Source organism: Manduca sexta, chromosome 13 (assembly GCF_014839805.1).
Source record: "Manduca sexta isolate Smith_Timp_Sample1 chromosome 13, JHU_Msex_v1.0, whole genome shotgun sequence".
Taxonomy (NCBI): Eukaryota; Metazoa; Arthropoda; class Insecta; order Lepidoptera; family Sphingidae; genus Manduca; species Manduca sexta.
Genome location: NC_051127.1, coordinates 8,223,777 through 8,246,052, shown reverse-complemented (window position 1 = coordinate 8,246,052; position 22,276 = coordinate 8,223,777). Strand labels below are relative to the sequence as shown.

Sequence of the window (22,276 nt, the reverse complement as noted above, 5' to 3'; positions counted from 1 at the left end):
ACCTTTTTGAAGAAAAGTGCAAATGGAATGCAAATGTCAATCGTGGGGGAGCACTGCGATATATGCATGTACAAAACGATATTGTTATCAATGAAGTATATATGGCACGTAAGTTAAACCTAGTTAAAACACGTAACGAACATCAAAAGTTATTGCGTCGAGTGGTTGAGCGGCACAGCGAGCCGCTGCAGCGGAATGTGAGCGGTGAAAGTTACGCGTCTGCTACTAAGAAAAAGAGTTTCCACGCGGTTTCACCACGCAAGAGTGCAATCTTGTGCAACAGGTACGATGGCAGAGGAGCACTGGCTTTAATGTATAAGGCACAATTCCGTAATGGAATGTTGGTGGAAAACAGCGCACGGGGGCGTTTTCCGATGCAATGAATACCGAGGCGCGCGCGCTATCGGAGGCACGGCGAACGACTGCGGCCGACCAGCTGCACCGAAATAACTGCTCGATGCAGCCCGGCCGCTCGATGCAGGCCCACCGCCTGCCCCCTCCCGCCGCCCACCACCCCCGCAGGCGCAGCGCGCTCGCCCTGTCACCCTCTCTCCCTGGCCCACGATTCGCTCCGCCTTCCAGGTCACGGCTGCAGGTCGCCATGACAATGCGAGAGCCTTGCTGCACCCCTCTATCGATCCAACTGTTGCTCCCGGGTTCTAATGCCGTGAACTTGAGATCTCCTTGGGCGAAATGCGGGAGTACATAAGGAAGAATAACAAAGAAAAATCGTGTCATGGACTTTCCACTCTGAACAAGCTGTAATTGAAATAATTGGAGCCGCCACCCACCGACCTTTCTAAATAAATAACGTTTAATTTAGACCTAAGGATTATTAGATAGCAAACAATAAATTATCTTTTCTTCTTCAACAAGAAATCGAGTATCGAACGAAATCGGTACTTTGATAAAAATATTGTTATTTAGATTTTCATAAGTATGATTTAAACTGCACATGATTTGTATTTAGTGTTATGGATTCCCTAAAAAGTGTCTACAGCACCACCAACGTAGCGCCTTTTATTGCCAGTTCGAACTTCGTCGTAGCTGAGGTGCTACGCAGCGACAAAAACGTAGAGTTTTAGGATGCCCAAAATTAGTTGCCATGATAAATTTCAGACCAAATGACTCCCAAGTTATAGTGTTCTTAGTAAATAGACATTAACAGCATATACAGCAAATAGCGTATAGAATATTTTGTTAAAAATCGAATAAATTAATGAACACTTTTTGTACTACGTGATATATTCAAACAATAATATTATAATTATGTTTAACATTTTTATTCAGGGACATCGTGTAAGTAAATAAGCTCACCCCATTTGTAGACAAGGCCCGAGTTTAGCAGTAACATAAAATATTTCGTTTGTAAACTCAGGAGCCCAATGAGAAATTAAAATTTGTAGCCAAGCGGAAACTGCTACGCCTGCTCTTAAACAACAAAGCTACGCATTCCACAACCCTTAGTAAGTGCTACGATATATCCTGTTTTCTATACACTCGTCAGCATTACAACAAAATATAGAATAGTACTGCTCTATACCTTCAAATATTATGCACATGATACCGGTGATTAGCTTCATGTTAATGTTGAAGAACAAAGTACGTTATGCATGACCAATTACACTAGCTTCAATGTTCTTCAAATAAAGATAGGAAGGCAGAAATAGACAATATGATAGTGCCGACCTGGATGGTTTTGCATTACACCATTTAACTGATTTCAGATTGCATTAAAATATACAATTTAGCAGTGGCGAAAGTTAAATTTTTCCAAAAGGGAATCCGACACAATATACAAATACTAATAATATGCATCAATGCGGTCTGGAAATAGTTCTTATGATGGTTTTACATAAATTACGAAAGAGAAGCCGGTAGGAATCGGGTTATATGGACCCTTCGCCACTGCTATTTAGCATAAGCGCATAGTAAAGGGATAATTTTTAACTCATGAAGCGAATAATAATATTGAAATCTTTGTGCAAGAGATTGTAGATCACCTGATAATTTAACAAATTGTGTTTATTTAATTAAAATACTTTTTTTATATTATATTAAGAATGAAATCATTTTTTTTTGTTTTATATACCGTTAGCATAGAAGGTATTGAAGGATATCAACATGACTAAACAAAACGCCCCTTATCAAAAAGGGGAAAACCCTGACAAATCACAAGCCCGGACAATAGAGATGTCACTTTAATCTCAGTTAATAATTGTGGATCAATGCGAATACCATTACGCCACAAGTTGCCCTTGATCGTTATACATTGCTGTTTGTGCAATGCAGGTATGTGCCAGATGCAGTTGGCAGTGTTGTGTTGGCGACTAGCCGCAACTGTCCCGCCAAAGATATTTAGACTTGAAGGCGCCAAGACATTAGCATGGGTTTTGATTTGAAGTACCAACACGAGACATTTGAGAATTATAATGATATAACGACGCGTGATTGGCAAACAGTCGTAATTAGTTGATGATAAAATAATTGCTATGATTGGAAAAATGAATTAGTATTAAGCCAGTATTGACTGGCATACCGTATCCTTGGGTATTCAATGTATCAACAAGCAATGCGATGTTTGGTAAATATCCTAAATTGAACAGAAATTACGGTTCGAAATACCACCGAGCGTGGCTATTAAGCAGGAACCATCAGCATTGCTAAAATTGAGTCTCAACATTTTTTGAAAAGGTTTATTGTTTGTCAATTTGCCGCCGTGACAAAAAGACTAAACGAAAAATAAAAGATATTTAAATAATTGAAATCAATGCAATTGAATTGTATCATAAATTAAATATTTTTCGAATTAAGAACTACGCTCGAATGGTTATGGATAACCATTTTACATGATACGCCAGGTTTTTTACCGTCAGAATTCTTACCAAAGAATTTTTCCTGACAGAATTCCACAATATATCTATATTACAGCAGTCTTGACCTACTTACGCCTGGAGTAAGGTCGTGCGAGCTAGCAATGCCTTGGTATCGAGGAAGAATATAGGTAATGAAGTAGCGTAATAATAACGAGTATTAGAGAACGCCCTAGGAACAGTCTAAGTCAACATGATTAGATACTCCAGCCTTCAAACACGATACCTACTTAATTAGACAAATAAATTCATGATAAATATCTAATACTGTAAAGACGAACGTTTCGAGATTTCATAGCAAGTTAGGTACGCATTTAACTTTTCAAAACTATTTATATTGGATTGTAAAAAATATCACTTGTTGTAAAACCTCTCGAAGAAACTTGCTCACTTAGAATTATCATAATAATTTTGATTGTACTTAACATATTAGAGAACGAAATTTTTTAATATTACTAATTTGTAATATGCTATTGTTCATACTCAGTGGTGAGATAATTTACTTTAGGCAACGATTTTCTTCTCTTTTCCAGCTGCCTTTATCGTTCCAAAATATTTCAAGCATATTGCACATACATTTTGGCATAGTTTTTACGAATTAACTCATTCCTTCTCAGCCCTATCTAGGAAAATCTCAGATATAAGATATTATTATTACGCATTAACATGTACGAATAAACCATGATACAAGTACGAGTACAACATATTGGTATATAATTAGTATATTACCGCGATATTTCGAGTTGTCGTATACCACTTGTGAGGCAATACAAGTCAGAAATATTGAATATTTTCTTGTTGCCAATAACCGATGTCCTCTCGCTTAGTCTAAAGGTTCTCAAGATATTCACAATAAACTATACATTTTATATGTTTGAATGCTGTCAGTCATAACAGAACCGGTTTTCTAATAAGTTCTTTACTGGCAATGTAAACTTGTAGAGTCGAGACGTATGGAAATGTATGACGGTATCAATTCAACTGAGTACTCGTGTATTCCACCTGTTTTGCAGCAGGAAAACAGCGACTACTTTTATTAATACATGTGCAATATCGATATGCATTATAAGATTTTAGAAGTGACTTAAATGGTAGTCTTTGAATATGATTTAAGATTAATAAGTAGATCATTTTTAGAGATCAGAATAGGGGCGAAATGTTTACTAAAAATATGATTAAATGTAATGAATGTAAACCTAAGTATTATTCTTCTTCTGTAAGTGCCTCTTCATTATTGAAGGTTAGCCGTCAGCTTCTTGTATTTCTCTTTATCATTTGCCAGACGGAACAGGTGTTCAACGAAGGTGATACCGGTCCACTCCCGGATGTTATTCTACTCTACTTCTATTCCTATGGTTTTTGTTTTCTATAAGCTATTAATATCAAGTTAATATTAGTATGTCAAACCGTTTAAAAAAATATTAAATAATGTACACCAACGGTATTAAAAAAAAGTTTAATTCCCTAATTTTCTTCAAAAGAGACAGATATACCATGCCAAAAGCGATGCTGAAATTTCCTTCAACGGAAAAACATTTCACAAAGAGACTTGTCAAGGCTTTTCAACGAGCTGTGACCTAATTCAATCCAGGTACCGCAGTAATTTGCGTTCCCATATTCATCGGAACCAGGACGGCAGCGCTTTCCCAGAACTCGAGTCCAGGGCCGCAGCCTCCGCAGCTTGTGTCAGGGACACATATCTGGGACGATTTAGGACGTGTAGAGGTGACCCGTTAGGTCTCTACGTTATTTAGGTGCCCTAAATAAAGCCTGGGCCGGCTGTATTGATTTTATGGGCGTTGGTTATAAATACTGTTCCGTTGGATGTAAATGCCGGATGTGAAAATGTATATGAGAATGTATGGTTTGTATCAAAGGTATAAAAATGGATATCAACAATATGTTTTCGTTTCCGTGCAGAATAAATAATAAGATTCTGAGGTAGTTTCAAATTATGTTCTTATACATAATTGTGTCAACCCAGACCCATAACATAATTATTACATAAAAAATGGGAGATGTTCCCAGACGCCCTAGATGCTCACAATACCAAAGGAATTATGGAGCTATAAACATAAAACATACATCCCAACTGCCACACGAAATAATTAAGTGTCTCATCACGCCAACAATATTCTTAAGTTAAGAAATGTTAAATGAAATGTGATCGTGTTAGTAAATGATAACAGAGGAATTTTCGAGAATTACAGTTGCTGAACAACACAGTGTAAATATTATAAATCACACGACTTTCCCTCGCGTTAAGTAAAAAGTGCGTCACGTAAGCAGCTCGCAAACGGGTGCGCACAACGCACGCACTCGACGGCGAATATGTGGAAGTCATTCACTTTAATGGAAAACTTGCAACACACACACGGATCTAGAAATTTGTTTGAGGATTTTAATTTTTATATGAGTACCATAGTTTAAAAAATACTATATTCGCGGTAACTGTTTCTTACGGTGCCCTTTTTTCTTTTTCTGTATTGTTGGAGAATACGCGACTGGTGGTACTGATTATTATATCTTACAATTGCTTCTTACGGTGCCCATGGTTTTAAGCGGATTGCAATATGATATTTTAATCAGCATTCAGATAATGCATTTTTTAATCAGAGTATTGGTCTTTTTTTATGCAAAGAAGTAAAGTATGAGTGCATCTCAAATAGCATTCCAAACCCGTGTGTGGTACGAATCTTAGACAAGTTATTTCTACATTTAAAGTAGGTAGGTACGTCTAACAAGAATTTCGAATAATTTTAATACAATATTGCAACATTAGAGCTTACATAATTATTTTTTATTTACTTACATAATAACACATTTCGAGAGCGGAACTGCAACTAATCTGATTACGTTACAAAATATTTACAAATACAGGAAATTTGCTCAGTAGAAAATGGAGGTTTGCACTTAATAGAGGGATATTTCAATCGACTTCTTAGAAAAAAAAAACCATGAAAAAATAATATTATATAAAATTACTTAGGCTCTATCTTAATTAATATAATAATTTTATATACTTGCTATATAATTCAAAAGTTGGTAACTTTGCATGTAGTGTCATATGCTTATTAACTATTAACTTACCTAAATGATTATCACGAACGATCCAATATTTCTTATATCTTCGACGTTGTTAATCTTCTTATAAGTTTGTTCTGGTGCCATGTTCTTCTTTGTTTTCCAGAGGAAGAGAACTAAGGAACAACTGAGATACCACCAGCTGTGTTCACTCCGCACTAATTCCCGAGAGAGCACAGCGTGGCACCCGGTCGTTCAATAGCCCGTAGCATTCTTCTTAATTTCATTTTGAATTTTGAATCCTATTCTCTCCAGTTCATATGTTTGAAAACAGCGCCATCTTCATTTCTATATTAGAAACAAACGATACGATATGGAAACAAACTCTCCATGCAGTTTCATATGCGGACAAGAGATGGCACTGTTTTAGGTTTAAGCTTTCTCTACTAAAAAGTGTAGAGATGTTCTTTTATGAGAATAAAAATATCGAAGACAATTAATAGAGATGACTTAAAAATAGTTATATTTAATAGAAACACATTAATTTAAATTTAAGATTCTTAGAACATTATTAAACACTAGATTAATAGAGCACATTAAATTTTAAGCCTAAAAATATGCGTATGATTTTGAAAATTGCAGAGCAAATCGAAATTTACAACGACAAAAACATTTTAAGCGGGTGCAGGTAAAGGGTAACTCGTTTGGTCTAACGGTTCGTGCCCCTCGATCATATTTTCTTCCCCTACGTGTCGTCCTTGACCTTGCAACTCACATACACACACACACTGATTTAATTGCACACAAGAGCACGAGAGTCTACTTTTCCATAGTATTCCTTTTAAACTGCGAACTTTTTGCATTTCATTTTGATTTAGGTGTTATTCAAATATGTTTATTTGCATTATCGTTATCTATTATTATGAACTGGAGCGATAGAATAAAATAATAATTCTTAATTTATTATTTTAACAATGGAATGTTCTCAAATTATTGTTTTAATGTTTAATTACTGTGTTAAAAATATTTTTTGTGCATTTATTTAATAACCGATTATAAGCACGTAATTTCGTTCAAGCTTATGCTACAATCAAAAATAATACCATTGCCATTAATTAGGTCCTGGGTTAGATTCCTAAATTGGTAACATTTTAATTTATACAATGGGAAAGACAGAAATTTTAATTGCGCATCTTTGTATGTACTATCTTTTGAACATGGCGACAAATGCTTCAATTCAGTCAAAATCTTATCACAAAACCATAGTTACTTTATACAAAAATAAAGCGCGATTCACACTGTTTGCTGCCGACCTTAAAGGTGTACACAAACATAACGTCATGCGCATGTGCATGGAAGCAGTATGATAAACATAAATATATACTATACAAAGTATAGTTTGCACGTGTGGTATCGCTATCAGTGAAAGATAACACAATACTTTAAACCTTCAATGGAGCGTACATAATAATGCTTTTCCAAACGTAGTTATTGTTATCGAATATATCGATGCGTCATCATAACATTCTCTTTGCATAATATTCATTTTTTTTTCTTTTTCTTTTTTTTAATTCCGGAAAATAATATGAACAGTTTAGTATAGTCCAGATACTACACTAGTGTGAGGTAGGAACTTAATGCTTATAATCTTAGGAGAATAATTGTACAACACAATCATTATAATCACATTCATTGCCGACCCAATGAACCCTAATAAATAAACTTTTTATCGCAATTAAACTCCTAATCAACCAGATCAGCTTCAAAAAATTGAGAAAAAAAAATATGTCACGTCACAAATAAAATCCTCGAGTTCTTCCTCGGTAGAACACTACACTGTCCATACTTTTTTATCAAAAGAAAGTCAAACGTCCCATATAGAAAACTAAAAACATAGCATACAATAGTAAAGAGTAGCAATACAGTGTCATTTTGATATTGCGTTACTAAATTAAGCCACATCTTGTTGAAAATAATAATTTACAATAAATTACTCAAATCGTAGGTAAATATCAACACAAAATTATTTTAATTTTTTACGCCGTAATGACTCCGGGATTTTGGTGAAAATATTCGATATTCATGGATGATTTTTGGCACAATATTAGCAGAGGAGTGTGGTTTAATTAATTAACGCAAGGGCAAAATGATCCTGTATATATATATATTTTTTATTCATAATGTGACAATGAAACCTACTGCATTTTTTCACCATCACGGTGGTGGTACTTTTAACCAGGTAAATGGAGTGAGAGGCTGCATATTTTTTATTCTGTGGCAGGCTTTATTTTCTAAAAGACGATACACCTATAAAATCACACATATAATTGGTACAAAAACATTTGTCATCATTGTGATGAAATAGTGATTTAATGTCCAATTGTGATAAGAGCGGAATTATATTAATTTGAGACAAATATTTTTATAGTTCGTAAGCAAATATAATTATAATAAAAAAAAACGGCCTCTAAATAAATTAGTAGTAATAGCAAGGCCGAGTTGATAAGATTAATAAGTACCTACTAAAAATAGCAAATGGAACATATAATAGTGCAGGTAGAGCGGTACCTGCTTACTTTCATACTTCCAAGTTTCAGCATGAGAATTTATTGACATTTGTCGAAATGATTAATAGCAAATATATTGACTAAAACGAACTGCGGGTCATATCCGTGGACCTATTTTTAAATCTTATTTACTTTATTGAAAACAAGATCGCAATAGATACGACATAATAATATGTATAAGTAAAATGGATTGCAATATCATTTTGGCACTATGTCTGATTATGTGTGTAAACAGCATCGTCATGGAAATCTTGACGAAAATATCGCCAACGGAAGTCTAATAGTTGCACTGCACTGCCTACCTTTAGAAGGCATGGTGTGAATATCTACGAATAAGATGTGATATAGTGGACTTGGGTTCAGAAAGTGGGCATGATAGTCCACATAACTACAGGTAAGTACTTACAAAAAATATTTATTTCGGTTTATGTTAGACTCTTTTTTCAGTGTATCGATAAATGCTAAACTAATGGAGATAAACTAATGGTATATAATGAATAAATGAAGGAAATATACTATTTCCTTATATTATTTATGGCTTCAGTTCACGAAATAATCATAATTAAATCTTATCCGTACATCCGAGGGACAATAAATATTATAATAACGTAGTCGAACATGTTCACCTGAATCATGAGAAATATGTAGTACCTACTGGGCGTGCCGAGTCAGGCTCAGAAGTAAAGTTAACTTTATGTCTAATTGAATTATTTAGATACCGCACATAGATACCGCTTTATTTTTTAAGTACTCAACCATAAATTCTGCCAAATATGAAAAACCTAATTAGGTTTTTATAATAAATATTTTAGACTTACCTTCAGATGAAATCTTCTTTTAACCATAACATCGGATACCTGCAAAGAAGAGAAAAGAGGATAATTTTTATTCTAGCTTAGTATACCAATTTAAAAAATTCGGTTTATATTATATTCTTGTATTATTAGAACAAAAAATAGGTAAGGTTCAGGGAAGTACATAACACCGAAACCTGATATTTTTAAAGTAATATAAAACATAGTTTTGAATGCACTTGTGCTAAATTAAGGGACGTATATAAATAAAAAAATGCTCTTTGTCTTTTCCTTTCTGGTTAACAAATGTGATTGAGTTACCCTCCCATAAGTTGAAAACTGACGAGACTCATGACTAAATAAGAATACTTTATAATGTTTGATAAAAAAATATTTCTGACTAACATTTTTATTTTCTTTAACCAAAATTGCGAAAAAACATTAAGTACCTACTGGTGCATCCACACCGCAGTTACTTTGTGGAACAACGTTTTCTAGTGATACTCAGCAACATCTGATAGCAAAAAGTTATTTATTGTAAGTATATATTGCCATGTTAGTACATGTTGAGTAACGTTGCCTAGTTTTTGAAAATAGTCAACTTGTGGTAAAAATCGATAATATTGCTAGAGAGCCTGCTGAAGTTTGAGAACATATGCCACTGTTAATGAAAGTTACTCTTTGTTATTTTTTATTAATTTCTGCTATTGGCGGTTTGGATGCCATGAGTAACATTCAACTAATAGTAACAAGTAGCCACAAAAATTACATATAGTTACTTAATGTTACCATGTTGCAGTGTTGCTCCACAAAAGGCTACCGCGGTGTGGATGCACCCTACGAGGAAAGACAAACTAATGTCATCAGAAAAAGGTAGTAATATAAAAAACATGGTTTTACGGAACACATAAAATAGGACCAAATCAAACCGGACTTAAACGAGACTAAATTAAAACAATAACACTGTTCAATTACCGTAGTGAAGAGCTGAGGTGTATTAGTTATGAGTCACAGAACAAATGGAATCTTCAGTCGCTAATCATTTGTCGGAATAAGTTTTTTCTCCGTCATGTGAACACGGATCGGTTAAGATAATTATAATGTAGTGTTTGTAGGGGAATACCAGATGAGCTAATTGCTAGGTTATCGTAATATTATTATATTCGTATTTTTTAAATTCATCCACTTATGGCTGGTTTTTTATAGCCAGATAAATGTTAACTTTATATCAGTAGCGTAGCTTGCCAGAGAAGGGCCCTATATCTAAATTTGTTAGCGGCTTTTCTGAGCAGTGCGAACTTTTGGCCTGTTTAGCTTACTGTAGGTATGGGACCAAGAAGGGCCCCAACTTGGGAGCCCCGTATCACTGATACGGGGGATACAGCGGAAGCTACTAGTACTACAAGTATACCGAGTGAATAGAAAAGTCAAATAATATGCCTATTTTATTCATACGACTGCTATTTTCAACATGCTTGTGTTGTAGTTTATCTTAGAATAACATTAATTGTTTAATCTTTGAAATCCACAAATTTGCTGAAACTAGACTTCTCAAATATTACTATGACTATTATAAATGTGAAAATTTTGATGTTTGTTAGAAGTCACCATGTCCTGAATTAGCACTGAGATTACTTTTTATCCCGGTAATTTGATGTCGTGTGAAACATTTCAATGTTTTATATATTTTCTGGTAGCCAGCACTGCCTTTGTACAGACAACCTGTGCATCGCTAACGAAACGCATCGTAACGCTTGTCACGCGGGCAAACCCGCGAGCAAAACCTCGTTAAACAGAAATCTAAAGACTAGTTTATGTAACAGGGTTTGATCTTTAGTTTAAATATCATAGTTTAACGGAATGTCTGGCAAGTTTCTTGTAGATGTTCATTTTTAGAATTACGCCTAACTGATATTTAAGTTGTACATATTAAGGAAACAATTTTTTATTTTTAGTTACTTATGTGAATATCCGAATAAAATATTTTGCTTTTGAATGTGTCCGTAAAGTGGAGTGAGTCAAATCGTGCTTAAGGAAAAGAAACCGCAAATATTTCAATTTTCCTTAATTGTTCAGTTTTAAATATTGACGTGCATTTCATTCTTGTTCGTTCATTCAATGTTGGCAATTTTTATAGCATAGTCCGGTAAGCAAGCAAGGAGTTGTTAATGATATCTAATGTGAATAAACACCCACGATACTTAAAAAATCATTGATAATCTGCTGGCATTTATGTAAGTCCAATCCAAAATCAACAACACACCATAGAAGCAACAAAACTGCCACTTCCCGTTGATTTTTTATTCACGCAATCCGCAGATAAAAACGCCTATTAGCATAAAACTACCCATCTAAAAATTCACTTTGTACATTTAATTTAAAACAGCAAAAATATAATTGAGTAAAGACGACCCATTCAAAACGCATACAACTGAAGTAAAACATTTAACACTCCGACCATAATCATTATCTCAAATAATAAATAGTTATGTTAAACTAGTACAAATAGTTTCGCGGACATGAGCGTCCTTGAGTCGGTCTCCAGCGGAAAACAAGTCTTGACTCATACACGTTCAACCACACGCTTATAAGTGCGAAAAATATATCTAAAGGCATTGATGAATTAACACTACACCTTTGTATTACTTTAACTAATAGTAATTTGTTGTAGTTAAGACTTGACGCCATAGATATCAGAGTGAATGGTTGATGCTGAAGTTGACTGCGGATTTGAAATTATAAAGAAGTGTATACACTATCGAGGTTAAGAAGGAAACTGTTTTGTGATACAAGAAAAGGAAGAAGTAAAAATCGAATGAGTCGTGATTTGCCTGAAGGTTACAAAGACCGCATTGGTTAATAAACACGTCATAGGGCAAACCCAGAACAATATATAATTATTGGTCAAATCGTCATCATAATGTTGCATCCACATTGAAATTATTATTGAAACAATGTTTGGCAATATAACATTGAGTAACTTACTGTATCGTTTATGTAATTTGTTTGTTGTGTGTTGAATGTTGTTCATGTCGGTCAGTCGGTCTATACTAATATATAAAGCTGAAGAGTTTGTTTGTTTGTTTGAACGCACTAATCTCAGGATCTAGTAAATCGATTTTGAAAACGTTTTTCACTAAATGCTAGCTACTTTACTCCTGAGTTCTATAAGTTAGTTATTATTCCAGGATAACATTTATCCCGGAAAAACTTTTTCACGCGAACGGAGTCGCAAGCAAAGTTATATACAATAATAAAAGAATAATTTTGCTGAATTGCTTTTGTATTACAGTGTTATTACATCAGTACACTCAATGGGAATACAAGATATACAAAATTTACGGTAACTAAAAGATGGACTAGAGACTTACACTAATAAATAACTAAATCAATCAATCAAATGTTTTTACATTAAAATATGGTCGGGTGAACGCAACCTAATTTTACTAATTATTTTAACCAATAATTTTACTGATTAGGTTAAACTGACACAGGCACTAAAAACAACTATAGTATTTAACCTATAAATTATACTTTGAATTAAAAAATAAAACATTTATCTTACCGGAAAACTGTCAAAGCGCACTTAACACCTTTTGTCTTTGATCAATTCGCTCCTCATCGTTTTATTGCCGTGCAAAATATTCCATAGGTATCAGCAATAGATATTGTAAACATAACCAATTCATGAAAAACAATGTTTTATCTATACGCACTGATAACACTATACGTACTTACTCGTATCATTCTAAAATAGTTTCAACAAATTGTTACGTCCTTACATGCAAGAGAAATTCAATCAATAAACACAATTTATAACATACGAAAAATATTTGGAACCACAAAAATAACTTAATTTTGCTTCCATGTTTCAAAACAGACTTATTGCCAATTTTTTTTATTTTAATGACACTTTTCATAGTTGAGGTAATTAGAAATATTTTTTTCCGGCAATATGGAGCGTCGGACTCCGATAGGCGGTTGAGGATGACTGAAATGTCCAGAGGTATGAACCGGACGCGGTGGCGCCCTCTGCAAGAGGACTGAGCATAACAGTCAAATTTAATAACTGATAGGCTGGAAACGTAACCGTGTTTCATTGTAACAGACATTGATTCAAGAAAATAAGCAAAAATTACTATTTTATCATATTATTCACTGTATACAATAATATAATGTCATAAATAAATCACACAGAAATACGCCTTAAGGAAATGAAACCTTTTAATATTCAAATTATTTCAAATGATTCCCGCTTCGCAGTGGTAAATTATTGCCTATATTACAAATCTCGGTATGAATCTAAACACCATTACGTCGAATAGAGAAAGGTAAACTTTGATATTATACCGGAGTTTTTATGTTAGTGTCACATTATATTGCATTATGTGACGAATTGCTGTATGACACATATCTACTTTAATGTGAAATTGACAGACAGGGATACCTTATCGAGTGTTATTTTTTTTTTATAATAAATAGCTAAACAGTTTATATTCGTGTCTGTAGTAAACAACGAAAAATTTAAAAGATTTGTGGGTAGTTTGACAATTGATAACATTTGATAGAACAGTTAGGGGTTTCTTAGATTATAAAAATTCCTTTTGTTCAAAGGTAAGTAGTTTAAACCGTTTCATTAGCAGACTATGGACTAGTGGCGAAGCGTCCACACAACCCGATTCCTACCGGCTTCCCTTTTAGGTTTATTTACGTTCGTATTAGTTTTTGTTTTCCGTTAAATTGCGATATGTTAACTAAGACATTTTTTTATCAGGTTATCTTTTGATAAATTTCACCCTACGCCATTGCCGTGGACTGTTCGTGTCGTACAGACGGACTGTGTGAATTTATCACTTATTAGAACCTGTTAGTACTCTCTCGTGAAGCGGAATTATGTTCGTGGTCATGTCACGCCTTTATTATAGATATATATATATAAAGTCACTAGATATTAATACCCACGTAAGATTTCTATTGTAAAGTAATTAGTATATTATTATGCTCATGTTTTTTCATAATATGTAATATCAGCCCTGTATTATATACAGTCCCACTGCTGGGCACGGGTCTCCTCTAATACTGAGAGAGATTAAGTCTTAGTCCACTACGCTCGCCTAGTGCGGATTGGTAAACTTTACACACCCTCAAAATTCCTATAGAGAATAATGATTTTTTATGTTTACGCGAATGTTAGATATTTAAATTGAACTATTTTACGGATTTTATCGCGGTTTTAATATTTCACTTTTCTCCCGTCGTTTCAAAGACTTTGCAGCCTTCATGGTCACGAGGGGGACTAAGGTGTTAGTCATCCGCAAAGTCCAAACAAAGACTTTGAAGTCCAAAGACTGCAAAGTCTTCGAAACGTCGGGAGAAAAGTAAAATATTAAAACCGCGATATAATCTGTAAAATAGTTCAATCTAAATTCCTATACAGAACTTCCCGGGCATGCAGATTTTCTCACGATGTTTTCCTACACCGTTAAAGCAAGCGATAATTCACATAGAATACGCACATAATTCCAGAAAAGTTAGAAATGTGTGTCCGTGGGATTTGAACCTGCGGACATTCGTCCCGGCAGTCCGTTCCACACCCAACTAGGTTATCGCCGCTTCTTTACGTTTGATAGCTACGAAGACCAGCAAGCGCCTCTCACGTGTTTATAAAATGTGTCTAGATTTATTAATAGTTTATGACATTACATCTACTCTGTACAAATGCAGTATTGAGAATATAATTATGCAATATTCTTAGCGCTCCGCGGAGGAAGAATTCCTAATATTTTTGTTTTCTATAATGTTTATGAATGGATATTTGCGTTTCTGTTCATTCACTGCGTACCGTTCTAAAAATACGCTCATAGTTATTCATAATTTAGTGAACAACAACCGACTGAATACAAAAACTTCTTGAAGTTTCAAGATCCAATTTACTTTACCCTTGCCAAGCCGCATTAAAATAACAGTTATTAGGCAACTTTATTATCGACGGTTAAAGAATAAATAACATATCTTAGTATAGATATATGGTCTTTGTCTTCTTTGACAAAAATCTTTGTTACTAATTTGGTTAAAGTAATGATAAACCCAAAAACGATTGATATTTGTAATATTTTCGGAAAATCAGTAAAACTTCATCGCAAACACATCGGTCACATATTTCCCTAGATGTAAGCAAAATCCGTTTCTAAAAATAGCTATTGCCGGCACGGGTCCTAGGTTTCTGCGTCATCTGCCCACGCGGAGGTGGGCGGGGTGGGGTGCGGCGGCGCGCGGGGGTTGGGTCGCGGAAAACATCACGCATGCGCAAATGCCGCCCACCACTGTAAAATGTCAAAGGGCACCCCGAGAGTGCCTGGATGCCTAGGATCTGAACGCGAGCTAAATTGATTTACAGGAGCTGAAACTAGGTCATGCTGAGCTCCAAGCCTCCGCTGTACCGCGCCCAGTAATTGCGCAATACAATATTTAAAGGTTAACACATTATGGAAACGTAGCGTATAACAGATATGAATAATGACTAAGAGAGGGTATTTATAGCATCTTTGCTCGTTTGACGAGAGGGTGCCATAATTTGTGAGATAAAAAATCAATCTAACATCAGGCATTATTAATTGAGCTCACAGTCGGTGAGCTAAGCGTAAAATTTAGAAAATAACTAATTTCGTTTTTCATAGAATACATAGATAGATAGCGAGAAACCGGCGTAGATTTACTAAAATTATCTTATGCCTTACACAACACAAAATATGTTATTGATTTTTTAAGGAAGAATATTTCATTATGATTCACTAAAGAGATAAATGGTTTAATCATTGATGCCTTTCCTATGTATGATATTTTACGTAACATTAAATTTCTAAGGCTATATGGCAATCATATTTTGATTACTTAGGTCTTTCTCATCTTTCCGTCTGGAAAAATAACGGATGGTTATACCGAGCTAATAACTTTATACCCCGGAACACCTAAAGGCCAATCTAGAGTCCATATTTCAAATTTCTTTACCAGGGTGACCTTTAAAACACTGCAAAGCTTTCTTTACCGCATACGGGACGGAAACGCCTCTACAATGAGTGTGCCAGAGAGGTCTTCCGGTTCCTGATATTTTATTATGTTTTGGAGAGGTGTTCATCATCTTATTTTACTTAATATTATAAATGCAAATGTTTATATATTTAGAAGTTTGTTTAAATTCAACTCATAAACCGTTGTATAGATGTATCAACATGTAAGTTACTTTTTATCCCTATAATTCCCTACCGTGAGAAATGTTTGAGTTTCTGCTACTAATTATTATTTTGAATGTCATATGACAATAAGTTATGGTAAAAAACCTTCGAAGAAGCAATATCAATTTAAGAAAGGGAAGATAAATTTAGTAATATAGAGCCAGTAAAAATTAAACAGAATGATGAAATATTCCCCGTTAAAAATAGGTGGGCAGGGACAAAAAAACGTCCAGAATCGATGAAGCTCCCTGTTCTCACACAGATATGCATTGTGTAGTCAGCCACGGTGTTGATATAATTATTATTTACGCCTTATCCCTCAAACAATACACACAAATGTGACCCTTATGTTTCGTACATTATTATTGGCGATTACAAATTCGATCCTCAAAATAATTTGTAAAACAAAATATAGAATAAATCATCTTTAGTCATTTTATATTCCAAAACCAAATGCAATCAACACACGATTGAAAAAGAAAAATGACAATATGTACTTAATTGCTTATAGATATCATTTCGGTACCAAATGACTAAACATGTTTGCAGAATCATAACCTTCTTGCGTCCATCATTGAGTCACCTCGGAGTCGACTGTGATCATTTCGCGAAGACAATAGCTTATATAAAGATTACAACGACATAGTGTACTAGTAATTGTGTATTGTGAATACTCAAGAAACTAGTCGCCGCGACGTATGTAATTGATTGAGATTTGAGTGAACAAGGTCTTTTTGAACACAATATGAGAATTGACCGGCCTTTTGTACCTCAGCATAACATAAACGTCAAATATGTCCATGCCTTCAAAGTTAATATAAAAAGTGTTAATCCGAAGTTTATAAAAAAAAACAATAACAATCAACAGACCGTTTATGAAGCGGCATTGTGACATTTTACTTACACGTACTTGTTCAATTGCATTTCAAGGCCTTCCTAAGATAGACTGCAAGCTTGATACTGAGTTTAATACCTACAGAACTTAAATTGAAAGCAATTTTAATTCGCAATCTTTGTGCAAATATAATGAATATTACCATATATAAATTGTTTAAAGGATTTTTGACCTCAACATATCAGGTACAGAGTTGTGTTTTGTCATTCAATATGCGTCAGCCCTTAATAGCGGTAATGAATAACACGCACATTGTACTAGCCCTGGTCATCTGATATTCTTTGGAATTGTGGTAATATTCTAACGACAATGAAGTTGCAGCTCTTTTGTTGCATATTTTTGTACTGAGTTCTTTGTTTTTTTTTTTGGCTCAAAGCGGTCTTTAAGTAAATATTAATTCAGATTGCAATTTTCCGAATAAACATATTTTATTTAATATTAGCAAGGTAAGTATTGTAGGTGCTAAAGCGAACATTATAATTATTTCAACGATTTATTGCGGAAATAAAGAATATTTCCTAAAAACTTTTCACGTCAATTTCAATTAAAAGAAAAATGTACCTACTCAACCCATACAAATCAAACTAATTTAAAAGGGGCATATTTCATATATTATACTTATCTAACATAAAAAGAATTATAACGTCCCATACGTTAGATAGCGGAATGAATGGGACAGACATACGTGTGGAAACGAGTTTAGATGTAGCCCACCTCAATTAAACTCGGGAACCCTGCAAGAAGATCTACAGATGTAGATTGCACACTATTCAAAATCAATCAAGTTTGTGATTTAGAGCCAGATAATTGAAAGGTATAATCGCATTTTATAAACTACGGGTGACGTGTCTGATACAGCAAAATTTTATTTTTTAGACCACCACTGAAAGTACTTACATTGGTTGTATTCTTCGTCTCTTGCTTGCATCATCTAATACTATCGAAATCAAATGGTATTGTAATAAAACACACATACAATAAAGTTTCAAACGGACATAATCATCTGACTTAAAAAAAAAATTATGATTGTTATCTCAGAACTCAGTCATTTATTACCTGATTTGGAAATTCTTTTCTTATTTGAAAGAAGATACTTCCAGATTGTTCCCACAGAAATATTATTAAAATCGATTCAATAGTTGCTTTTTAAACTGAAATTACTGGAATACGAATATCGTCAGAGAACACGAAATTGCGAATTTTGTCTTCTCGTCACTTATTCAGTGGTATTTTTGGGTTGGGTTTTGTTGGATCCATTTCTTATATAATTATTCAGAGACTAAAGTATTTTTCCGTACTGATAATGTAACAAAAATGAGTTATAAATATTAAATTGTGTCGGAAATAATGTTCGACAAGCTATTATATTGACTACATCACATTATAAATATTGCAATGTGACTCACTACACGTTGCTTATTGTATAATGGGAACCGGCAAATGTCTCATCGACATGCATAAGGAAAAACGGTTACTCTTCGGCCATTTAACTGAGATTTTGTAAGACACAAATCAACATAGTGATGTCCCTAACTTCAGTTTGTTATAAGATTTTCGAAGTATTGTCGTATTTATTCGTACAATAGGTCGAAAATACATTGAATGATAACCTACCATCGGTTGATTTCATTGAAACTTTGCTTGGCTATTTTAAATAAAACATTCGACGAATAATTTAAAAGCGTTAAATTCTTTTCACATGTATTTAAATGCGTGGGTGACGTAGGATATGTGTAATGACGTCAAATATTAGATACCAATAGCGAAAAAAGAAATAGGTCACAACAAAAAAATGCAACACGATAAGTAGCAGTGTAGGCAGCCGCGTAAAGAAATATTTTAGAAATGTCGAACGAAGACCAACTTTATTTTAGTTAATTTTTTTACGAATAACGTATGATGTTGATTGTACCTACTTATAAAATTGACAGCATAGTACCTATATAATTGTATAATTGAGTAAATATATATATTATTTTTATTGGGAGTATTTATCTGAATATTTCTATTATTTTTAAGTGTGCTTTAGGCAATAAAAATTAAAATCCGTATTGATTATAAATAGTAAATAATGCTATCTTTTATATAGCTATATAACTTCGATTCGGTAACATTATTATAACTGCATAATATATGTTATTTTTTTTCATTTTAACTGTCATCTAGATCTGTAATAGATCTATAAGTATTATATTTAAGTATACAAATAATTTCATATTTTAAAACGTTTCTTTCCATTGTACTAACAATTTTATTATAACTACACGTGTTGCAAAATCCATCGACATATTGCAAATCGTAAAACTTGCAACAGAGCAGCATCAAGTAAGGTCAAGAAAGGCAAATTCGGGACCGTAAAACAAGTACCAGATTTACAGCATCTATATGTAGTACTTGTTACATTGATGTTTTATATTTTTCTTAATTGTTATCAAATCCAGTTTTGTTAACATCAGACTTGCAATCGTGAGGAGTCATGTTATTTTTTATTAATAACAATAAGTATATTGCAAAATCTGATGCGGTAGTTGGATATAAATAAGATGGCGTCACTGATTTGTCATTCCTGTGATTCTGGAGTTTGTTTAGTAGCGTAGGTCAGGCTTTAAAAGATGCGTAATCTAAACTGTGGGTGTCCAAATCACAAACTATAAGTTGTCATCCGTGGACAAATAGTTAACATAGTAATATGTTCTTAATCGTCTAATCGTTTATCCCAGAATAATTCCAACATAAGTAATATCTAATGGCTATTTGAAGATAATTACTGTCAAACACAAGAACGGCAGACATGACTAATCTAAGGGTTTCTTATTTCTTAACAAAAAACAAAATAGAAACAAAACATTAAGACAACATTAAAATAATATCTGTATCATTAACATATAAAATAATATCACGATACGCAAACGTTGCAACTAAGAGACCAGCAAAGACGGGCTCGTGAAATAGATTGCGATCTTAACTGTGATGGAGTTGTTTTAAAAAGAATTAAAAAGTTGTGCGTTTTAAACGCGTGTTCAAATGTACTGCAAAACGACTTCCAACGTGAAATGAAAGAAACGATTATGTTAATATTTCTAAGTGCTAGTTTTAGTTGTAATGCTAGCAAATATTTTTTATGTTAATTATAGAAATTATGTTTTAAAGTTTAATGCTATAGAGGTTGTTTTAAAATAAAAGAAAGCTACTTTTCACGATGATGACAATTTTGTGATTCCTATACAGAATATCTCAAATTCGGTCGGTAGGTTTGAAGTTAAAGGAAAATATCCTCTTTTAGAGAAGTTAATCAAGTAAGTAGTTAAATGGGACTTATGCTATTAGCTATCGTTGAAGATAAGTATCGGGTTTATGTTTATAACCGTTACAATTTATGCATAATTGGCTATTGCATATGATTTATCTTTGCAGTGGGAGGTCTCTCGCTCATTACAGACTTAAAGTGGGGATATGTCTTTGATGTCTATAATTGATAATTTAATAAGGGTTTTGAAAAACTTATTTATTTGGAATTAAGTACATTCTAAAGGAACGTGTTTCAGTAATAATAGACGATGATTCCAGTAAGTTTGCATTTTAAAATGTCCGTTCGACTTTGATATGTTCGGATGATCGATAAGTGTATAACCGTGAAATCCGCGTTAATGTGAGATGATCTCACAAAAAAAGCAAAGGACAAGGCAATTGATGTGAAGACTACGAAAAAACAACGATGAAAAAGAAACGACAATAGAAATAAGTGAACACTGCAAAGTAATTGAGAGTAGGTAGACACACTGACATGAATATCCGTAATACGTAAATATTTTTTTATCCCTAACAAACGTTAAAGAATGATGCAATGAACAATACGCTGTGCATATTATAATATGCAAAATAGCAGATACTGTAGTCTGAATGCACTTCTTAGCTTTAATGATATCGCGCACTGCATATAGACGTAAATCTCCCGTCTCGACTCGTAAAGATAAACAAGTATGATAAGACAATTTAACATTCTCATCGCATCCTGTGCCTGTGCCTAGGGGAACATCTGACAAATGCACACAAAGGTCACATTCCCGTCGGCTGCCATTACGACTCCATAAAACGTTCTGTTTTAAATTGCAAGCAAACGTGCAGACGAGTAAAACAGAAATAAATAAAGTGTGCGCTGGCAGCGCTGTTGCTAGGCGCGCTCAAGGTCTGCGCGACCCTGGCCGTGCCCCCCACACCACCGCCCCGGCCGCGCATGTGCATCGAGCAAGCTGCATTCGCCAACCTCACTGCCGCACAACGCACACGCGCATACCGCGCCGCACACACCCAGCTCAGAGCTCTGCATCGAGCTGCCCTGCGTGTATGTGTGCACCGGTGCACGTGTGCCGTGTTGCGTGTAGATACGCTTTGAAAGGGCTCGTGCATGTGAGCGAGCGTCACACAGACCATTTCTGATTAATGATGGTGGATATTTTTGGTTTTATACGCCATACACCTATAGAATTTGGCGAGCTTTTTTTAAAACTTGTAAGGCTCGTTTGTGATAAACGTCAAAACTGCCACACGTTATGACAAGCGTCCAGTACACTTTTTCTCGTAAAATTAATAAATCCGAAAACATTATAATCGAGAGCTAAAACGCATTTTCTTTTGGTTCACGTATGTTAAAAACTGGGTCTCTTATTCATTGTTGTAAAGAAGACCAAAACCGGCATTAAACTAAGTACTGTGAAATTTTTGTACATGTTTCACAATGAACATACATAAGGAAAAACTAAAGGGCGTGGGATGCAACGTACAATATTACGTGGGTATGAGCTAAGGCCCGGCACAATACAAATCGGAACAGCGCATGCGTCAATACCTGAGGCTCTGATTACCGGGCGATTTATTGATGTATTGCTACAGA

At 34.3% G+C, this 22,276-nt stretch overlaps 1 long non-coding RNA gene across 1 annotated transcript in view; it reads right to left on the bottom strand.

Moving 5' to 3' along the window:
* The window catches only part of LOC115445003, a 64,841-nt gene that overhangs the window by 22,257 nt on the left and 20,308 nt on the right, over positions 1-22,276 (bottom strand). Inside the window, exon 3 of the long non-coding RNA XR_003938784.2 lies at positions 9,283-9,321. This is a non-coding gene — a long non-coding RNA (uncharacterized LOC115445003). The remainder of the gene's footprint in view (positions 1-9,282; positions 9,322-22,276) is intronic.